Genomic DNA, 8,824 nt, shown 5'->3' on the forward strand with positions numbered 1-8,824 from the left:
TAGCGAGTTGTTCTTGGTACAACAATTTTGGAACGGACATTATGAAGACTCAAGGAACATTCTCAACATGGGATCAAATGGAATGTTCATCGAAGTTGATGACAATCAAACTTGGAACAAAATTGAGGAAATGGCGGTCCACAACTCACAATATAGTAGACCTCGCAAGGCTACTAGAGGAGGAAAGCATGAAGTGGACTCCATTACTCAATTGGGTGCTCAACTCAGTGCTCACATTGATACCATCAATTTGAAGTTCGAAAAAGCTATGGCTAGACTTGAAGAAGCCTCAAAATCACCAAAACATCATGTTAATGCCATGACGGCATCTTCATCAATCCCAAGTGGGATATGTGAGATTTGTGGAACTTTGGGACATGACCAAAGTGAATGTAGGGGAACAAATGAACAAGTGAATACTTTCCAAGCATACAAGAGTGGTACCCTTTATTCAAACTATTATAATGAGAACACCAAATTCCATCCAAATCTCTCATACAAAAGCCAAAATGTTCAAAACCCTCAACTAACATACACCCCACCACCCATGAGAAACCAAAATCAAAGACCCTTTTACAACCAAAACCAAGGTTACCAAAATCAAACTCCATACAATCAACAAAATGACCAAGGTTTTCATGTTCAAAAAGCGGTCCTCCAAATGCAAAAGAATCAACAAGAGTTTTTCACTCAAATTCAAAAAGATAGTCAAGTAAAGGAAATCACCATCAACAACATCCTAGCTCACACCAAAATGTTGGAAACCCAATTGACTCAACTAGCATCTTCAAGCTCACAAAGACAAAAGGGGCAATTACCACCTCAAAGTAATCCCCCAAGATATGAAACGGTTAGTGCCATTCACCTGAGTAGTGGTACAAGGTATGAAGCACCAAATAAGCAAGTTGAGGATGAAGTTGTGGAAGCTAATGACAAAGAAGAAATTGTGCAAAACTCCAAGGATGGAGAACCATCAAAAGAAGAAATTTCAAAGAAAAATGAAGACAAGGTCAAGGAGAAGGAGCCCATTGTGATTAGACTTCCTTTTCCGAGTCGTCAAGCCAAGCCCAAATTTGATGACCAACTTCGAAAATTTATGGAAATTGTGAAGAATTTGGAAGTCTCGATTCCTTTCACGGAATTAATCAATCACGTGCCGGCCTATGAAAAATACATGAAAGACATCCTCACAAAGAAGAAGTCGATCCGGAAGCTTGAGACTATCGCCTTCACTAAGGTGAGTAGTGCAATCCTTCAAGGGAGTTCACCTCCAAAACTCAAAGATCCGGGAAGCTTCTAAATACCGTGTACCACTGGCGACACCACAATCAACAAAGCCTTATGTGATCTAGGGGCTAGTGTAAGTGTTATGCCGTACTCGGTGAGTAAAAGGTTAGGGATGGGTGAGCTTAAATGCACCAATATCACACTCCAAATGGCCGATAGATCGACGAAGATACCATTAGGAATATGGGAAGATGTTCCCGTAAGAGTTGGGAAATTTTTCATCCCGGTGGATTTTGTCATTGTTGACATGGAAGAAGACTCCAACATTCCAATCATTCTAGGAAGACCTTTCTTACACACCGCGGGCGCGGTGATTGATGTGAAGCATGGAGAGCTCACTCTAGAAGTGGGAGATGAGAGCATAACTTTCAATCTTGACAAGACCATGAGAGCTCCCCGTTTGCATGAACCATGTTTTATGGTTGATCATTATAGCCGGAAGGATGATAGGAAGAAGTCAGAATTCCAATGGAAGAAGAAAATTGATGATGCTCCATTCAAAGAGCAAGTGAATTGTAACAAAGAGAGCTTGAAAAGCTCACCAAAGTCAAGAAATGAAGAGGATGGCCTCATTGGCCAAGACAAGAAAGTGGGAGAGTTGTCTCTATCAACTCAAGAGATCTTTAGTGATCAAGTAGATGAAGTTTATGGTCTTTGGGACGATGAGTTTGAAGGGATTTTCAATCCCTATATTGGTAATGCTATCGATAAAGACCGACATGAAGGACAACAAGGGCAAAGGTCTATTGAAGATCTTTATCATGATAATGAACAAGCTTTTGACTACTTCTTCAAGGTGTTGAGCAACACCAACAACACCTTGGACATGCCCCCATGACATCTCACTAAGGATGAGAGTTTGGTGGAGTCCTCCCTAAACCACCATTTGTAAATATTTCTAACTCCCTAACTTGCATTTTAATTCTTACATTGCATTTTTGTCATTTTTGGATTTTTATGCTTTGATCAAGATAATTATCATTTTTGAGAGAAGTGAGGGAGGGACTAATGATTTAATTGATGTGTAGTGCTTTAGCTTAGTGTGGAGATAGCAATTGCCTAGGCTATTCATGCCTTAGTAGTGCCCCTACAATGAAGAACACGGGATTTGAAGAATGAAAAATGACAAGGGATATGCAAGTGCACGGATAGAACTGAATCCGGGTAAAACTGGGAGAATCCGAGCGTCTTCAGCAGATTCCGCTTGTCTTCAGGAAATCCGAGCGTCTTTACCAGAATCCGCCTGTCCATTTTAACTGAGAATTTGAAATTTTGGGACTGTCGAAGAATCCGAGCGTCCTGGTAGGGAAGACGCTCGTCTTCAGAAATCCGCCCGTCTTTGCAGGAAGACGCCCGTCTTTTTGCCTGTGAAAAACAAGAAAGCTTGCTGTCTCAGAATCCGCCCGTCTTCAGAGGAAGACGCTCGTCCTGCAATCAAAGAATCCGAGCGTCCCTGCTGAAAGACGCCCGTCTTTAGGTGAGAAACCTGAACCCAAAATAGGCAGAATCCGAGCGTCCCGAAGGAAAGACGCCCGTCTTCCCCTACAGTTTAAAAATTTTCCGGTATTTCAAATACCCCATCCCACATTCATTTCTTCATTCATTCATTCATTCACAACAATACCCATAAACCTCAAAACTCAAAACCCTCATCCTCTCCATCACCAAAACAAGATTTCCTCAACCAAATTCAACAAAATCAAATCAAAACTTCCTTTTAACAACAATTAATCACTCCTCTTCCAACAAAAATCAAACCAAGCACCAAAATCTTCAACCTTTGAGTCGATTTTTGAAATTACAAAGGCAAAGCCTTTCATCTTAAAATCGATTTGGGTATACTTGGAAATTGAAGATTTTCACTCTTTTTTGGTATTTTCATCAATGGCAAGGACAAAAGGATCAACAAAGGCACCTAAGGCAAAGGCACTCTCAACAAGACAACAATGTCTTCAAGCAAAGAAAGCCTCATTGGCTATGGTGGTAACTAGTTCAAACTTGGAAGTTCAACAACAACAAATTCCTCCCTTGGAAGGAACAACATCAACAACTCCGGAAATTGCTCAATTATCAAACTATCCGGAGGTAATTTTCATTTCTAACTCCCATAGGGATACATTTGCCAAGTATGCAATAAAATCCTTTCTACCCACCAAATTCATATGTAAAGATGCCTTGAACAAATTGGGTGTCCTTGAACAAACAAAAGCCTTCTTTGAAGCCATGGGGTTGGGAAAATTGTTTGCTACAAGAGAATTGACATACCCCTCCCTTACCTTAGAATTCTTGAGTTCTTTGAAATTTACTAAGGTAGAGACTAGAGAAAACATCGAGTTCCGCCTTGCCAATGTGAGTAGGCGCATCACCTTTGAAGAATTGGGTAAAGCATTAGGTCTTAGTGATTCACCTAGTTATTACAAGAAGCCCGAAAAATATGACCCCGCTCCTCTTTGGGAGGCGATTTCCGGGAGTAAATTTGAGAACTATCATGCTAGTCGTGCTCTATTAGTCCACCATCCGGGCATTAGAGTGTGGCACAAGGTCATCGGGAATACTATCATTGCAAGAAAAGACACTAACCACTTTACCAAGCTCGATTGTGTTCTACTTGAGTCGGCCTTAAATATTGGAAGGGAATTCACCAAGCCTTACAATTCTCTAAGTCTTTTGGTGGAAATATGGCTAAATGTTGATTGTGGAAAGCAAGGCACCGCTTTCATTTTAAATGGAGGTCAAGTCACTCTTTTGGCTAAGTACTTTGATCCGAATTTCAACAAGGATAGCAAGTATGTGGCGAAAAAGGGGGGTCATCTCATTGACATGGATGCCATGATTAACAAGTACAAGTGAGTCACTCATAACCCTCTTGACACCAAATATGGGTGGCTCACCAATGATGCTAGATCTTTTACTTTGCCTTCCAAGACATGCCGTTTGAGTGTCCATCGGACCAACTACCTTCTTCCCCTCTAAAAAGAAGCCGAATACATCATCCGTCAACAAAGGGGTGAAATTGAAATGCCCTCCTCCTCCATTGTCACACCACCCTATCCATTCAAGTATCAAGAGTTCAAACCCGAAGGTGTTAAAGCAAGCAATGACTAACTGACTCTACTTATGCAAGAGATGCACAAACAAGCTTTTAAGGATCGGGAAGATGCATACTTAGCCCAATATCCACCCCTCCTTCATTTAGCTAGGAAAGGACTACTTGATCCTTCATGTCCTTTGCCTAGTTGGGCGGATAGGGAAGTCTTCTTTCCAAGTGCATCTAGGGGTGAGATACCGGGTGACGATGAGGTTGTCGGTGATTAGGTTGTTGATGAAGGCATTGATGAAGACGTAAATGAAGAGAAAGAGGCTAATGAAGAAGAAGAAGATGATGAAGGAAGTGAGCAAGGAAGTGAAGAGGGAAGTGGAGATGAGTGCACTTCTATTGAGGAAGATGATGACAATGATGATATGGTGGAAGACTAGCAAGCTTTGGAGGCTCCTACCCTCTTGAGGTTTGTCTACTTCTTTCTTTGTTTTATTTATTTTATCTTGATCATGGTTGGAGAGTCCTAGCAACATAGAGGAATAACACCTCGGCCCCATTGAGGTGTCCTTATTTCATTGTTCCCACTTTTGAAAATCCAAAATGACAAATTTAGTTTCATGCATTGCATCTTGTGTGCATGAACTACCCCAACTTTAGGACATTAGAAATAATGTCTATCTCGGTTTGGGTAATTACACGCATACGCAACGGGAGTTAATCTAAATTACGCTCTTCGTCATAAACAAAAACCCATGCATCATGTAGTGTAGATTATTATAGCTTGCATTTAGTATAGAATTCATGCATCATGTTTGCATAATTTCCCATCATTTTGGCCATTTAGGACAATGCCCATATTAGTGTGGGGATGGGGAATTCTAACTTAACTTTTATTCAAAAATCCAAAAAAATCAAAAATTTCGAAAAACCATAAAAATTTGAAAAATTGAAAACCCAAAAAACAAGTTTATTTTCTTTGTAGTGTAGTCATGTATATATTGTTGTATATATTGTATTTATTCTATCCTTGTTCACATTGATCGACTACGCCATATCCGAGACATGAGGATATTGAAGACCGCATGGTATGATCTTTCCAATCTCCTTTTTCCTCTTTATGTTAATGACTATGTGGCTTTATTTTGATTGATGTGGTATAACAATGTGAATTTAGGACTTGCATTTAGTTTATATGTCATATTAGTTGGTAGAATCATTTGCATTAGGATGTATATATGCTAGTTGCATCATGGCATGTAGTTGCATGTTAGAAAATTTTGCGAAACCGTCTACTTGGGAAGCTTGACAAGTGTATATAGGCCCTAGTAGATGCTTTTTCTTCTTAAGACTTCGCTTGTTAGAATACTTGTAAAACACCCTAGGATGTGTCATGCTAGTATCCTTTGACCCATGGATTAAGGCCTAGTCAAGGGTACCTTGTGGTGTGATAACTCCTTGGCTGCCGTTTATGTAACACCCGCGAATTTTCCTTTTTGACATTTATAATTTAATTAACCATTCTATGGTCTTATTTATATTTTAAATTATTTAATTTAATTAATTTCATTATTAAACATGATTTTTATAAATATTATATTTTTAAAGCTTAAGTTATACAAAATAAATATTTTGGTCGGATAATAATGATAATAATAATAATATTCTCCGTCTTGAGTTGTAGTGGGCTTGAGAAGTAAATTCATGTGTATATCGACTCAATTTTGCTTATTGGGCCTAGTATGACCAATGGACTCACCTACTACTCCTTCCTCCTCATCAAAATAATGAGGGAAACCCTAACCCCTCCTCCTTCCTCACAATTTCAGTAACACCACCACAAACACAAACACCATTTTCATACTCTCCTCTTACAAATCTTCAAAACACCATAACTTGCTCAATTCTTATCCGAATCAAGTGATTTTCGCGTCTATCTCTTCCTCTCATCGCCCTCCATCTTTCTAGGTAAGAAAGACACCGACTTTCCTCCTTATATAGGGCTGTCGAGCCATTTTATACATGGTACCCTTTTTCTAATTTTGATTCTTAGTCTTATTTTGTGTTTTCTTATGTTTAGGAGAAGTTTTAGTTGACCCGGAAGTGGATTCTTGAAAGGTAGACGAGTCTTTTGTGGATTTAAGTGCAAAAAGGTAACGGTGATGGGTTACTCGACATTATGTCAATTTGGGTGTTCATACATGTTATAGTTTGTTCACATGTGTGTTAAAGTTAGATTCTTTACATGTTTTTACTTGTTTGTTGTTGATTGAGTTTTGTGTGGAATCTCTCTTGGTGGTTTGAAGAATTTTCTAGTATTTTGTATACATGGATGAATTAGTAAAGAAACCGTCTTATTCATGCTTAATAATTGTGTTTAATTCTGTAACGAATTTGTTAGTTTGGAATTGTTTGAATTTGAATCGAACTTTGTGTTTTAATCCCTCTTTTATGCTTTGATTTCACCCTTAATACTTGTATAAAGTTGTTTGGGTAATATATGGTGGAATTAGGATTGTAATGGCATGATAAAAAAATGATTTGGGGATGAAGGTGAATTTGTTGTGTCGTGCAAATCAGCACCACGGCGCAGTTGCGCACCTCGGCGCAGTCGCGACCTCAAAGCAGTTTCACATGCGCACACAGCCTGGACCAGTTTTCGTAAAATGGGCATAACTTCTTCGTTACTTGTTTGTTTGCGGCTTATGACCTACAGTTAGTACCGTAAGAGGATAAGCTATCACCTCCAACTGGTTTCACTTCATTATCATGTATAGAACTCAAGTTATGGCCGTTTGAAATTGACCCTTGTTGTAGTCGAGTACTAAACTTGTTGTTATAGATTGGGTTTTGAGTTTCTTGTTGGGTATGCATCTTAACCTTGGTTCTAATGCTTGTGTATGATGTGTTGAGACTCTTTTATCATGGGAGTACTTGATATTTGTTATACTCTTCTACTTATGCATGCTTCACATGAATTGTTTACGTTATGTTTATATAATCATTGTTACTCGTATTTGTGACCGAAGTGTGACGGTTTACATTGTGTGACTACTCGACATTCCTTATTTATTTGCCCTCGGACATTGGGTCACGATCAGGTGCCATTGTTTCCGAGTTGGGCTATCTTCCTTCCGCCTCTTCGGACTTTGGGGTACGGCTAGGTACCATGGTTCCGATTTAGGGTTACTCGACCTAGGGGCACGGCTAGGTGTCATGGATCGAGTCTTGGATACGATTTGGGATTATAAGTCGAATCGGGTGTTGTCCATCCCGAGAGTCTGGCCAGATTTAGATTAGGACCGTATTATGAGCGTCGTCCTACCAGGAGGTTGGAGTCTAGGGGTTTGTCTTGTTTTGAGTCAATCCTTTGTAAATGTCTTGCTTGTTACGGTCATTGGCGTGTTCTTAGATACGAGTGTGCACGTCTTCTATGATTGTTTGTGAAAGTCTTGGTCCTATCGGATACTAGTGGTGAGATGCAAGCCCCTAGTTGCGATATGATCGCCGGGATTGATGTTCCCATCCGTTCTTATGGTGAGATGCAAGCCATAAGTATGAATGTGACATTAGTAGTCACGTCCCGTGCTATGGTTGTTAAGAGGTTTTCAAGTAATGGCTATTGGTTTCCATCCATGTATTTTCTATTCAATTGATCTGTTGTTTACCTTCTTCATATGATTCGATGCCTAATCTCATATCCATGTTTTGGTTACCTTGAATGCATGTTTAATATAATGTACCATGCCTATCTCATTAAGAATGCAATGTGCCTATCTCATTAAGAATGCAATGTGCCTATCTCATTATGATTATCGTTTATATTCCCTTGTTCATATTATTCAAGTATGATGCATGATCAATATGTTTAATTAAGTTCTTGCTTATGTGCATTTTGACATATTGTGGCCGGAGAACCCCGAGTTACTCCCCACTGACTGTGGCGTTCATGTTTACATGAATGACAGGTTTGTGATGCAGATTATGGGGAAGACGTGTGAGCTAGCGAGAACGTTGAACCTTGGACCTTAGTTATAGTTTGCTTAGACTCACCTATCGTTAGACTTGTGTTTATTCGAGGGATATCTTTTCCCCAACGCACTTCGTTTTTAATTGTAAAACTTATTCATCTTACTTTTCATTTTCGTTTGATCACTTATGGTGGATTTCACACTTTAAACTTTAAAGGTTTTAAAAATCCCTTATTTTCCTCTTAGATTTAATAGTTCTTTTGATGCCTCATCGAGGGGTGTCTGTAATACCCGCCCTTTTAGGGACCCTTTGACCAGCGTTGACTGACCTTGGGAGCGGGAATAGTCTTAGAAGTAAGTGCTGAAGTCATCTTGGGTTGCGTGTTAAGAGTGGTACTCGATAGAGTAGAGGCTACTCGATCGAGTAGCTAGGTTACTCGATCGAGTAGGGGGCTACTCGATCGAGTATGTTGGGTACTCGACCGAGTACCCAGTTTTCAGCGAGGGTTTTATATCGCGTTTTGTTAAA

General features: G+C 39.6%; 1 long non-coding RNA gene across 1 annotated transcript; it reads left to right on the forward strand.

The window, feature by feature from the left end:
• Positions 1–6,162: 6,162 nt before the first annotated feature.
• LOC141658793 (uncharacterized) lies at positions 6,163–8,396 on the forward strand. The gene is made up of 3 exons (XR_012549430.1): positions 6,163–6,292; positions 6,405–6,477; positions 8,293–8,396. It is a non-coding gene; the product is annotated as an uncharacterized LOC141658793 (long non-coding RNA).
• Positions 8,397–8,824: the final 428 nt, after the last annotated feature.

This window comes from Silene latifolia, chromosome 6 (assembly GCF_048544455.1).
Source record: "Silene latifolia isolate original U9 population chromosome 6, ASM4854445v1, whole genome shotgun sequence".
Classification (NCBI taxonomy): domain Eukaryota; kingdom Viridiplantae; phylum Streptophyta; class Magnoliopsida; order Caryophyllales; family Caryophyllaceae; genus Silene; species Silene latifolia.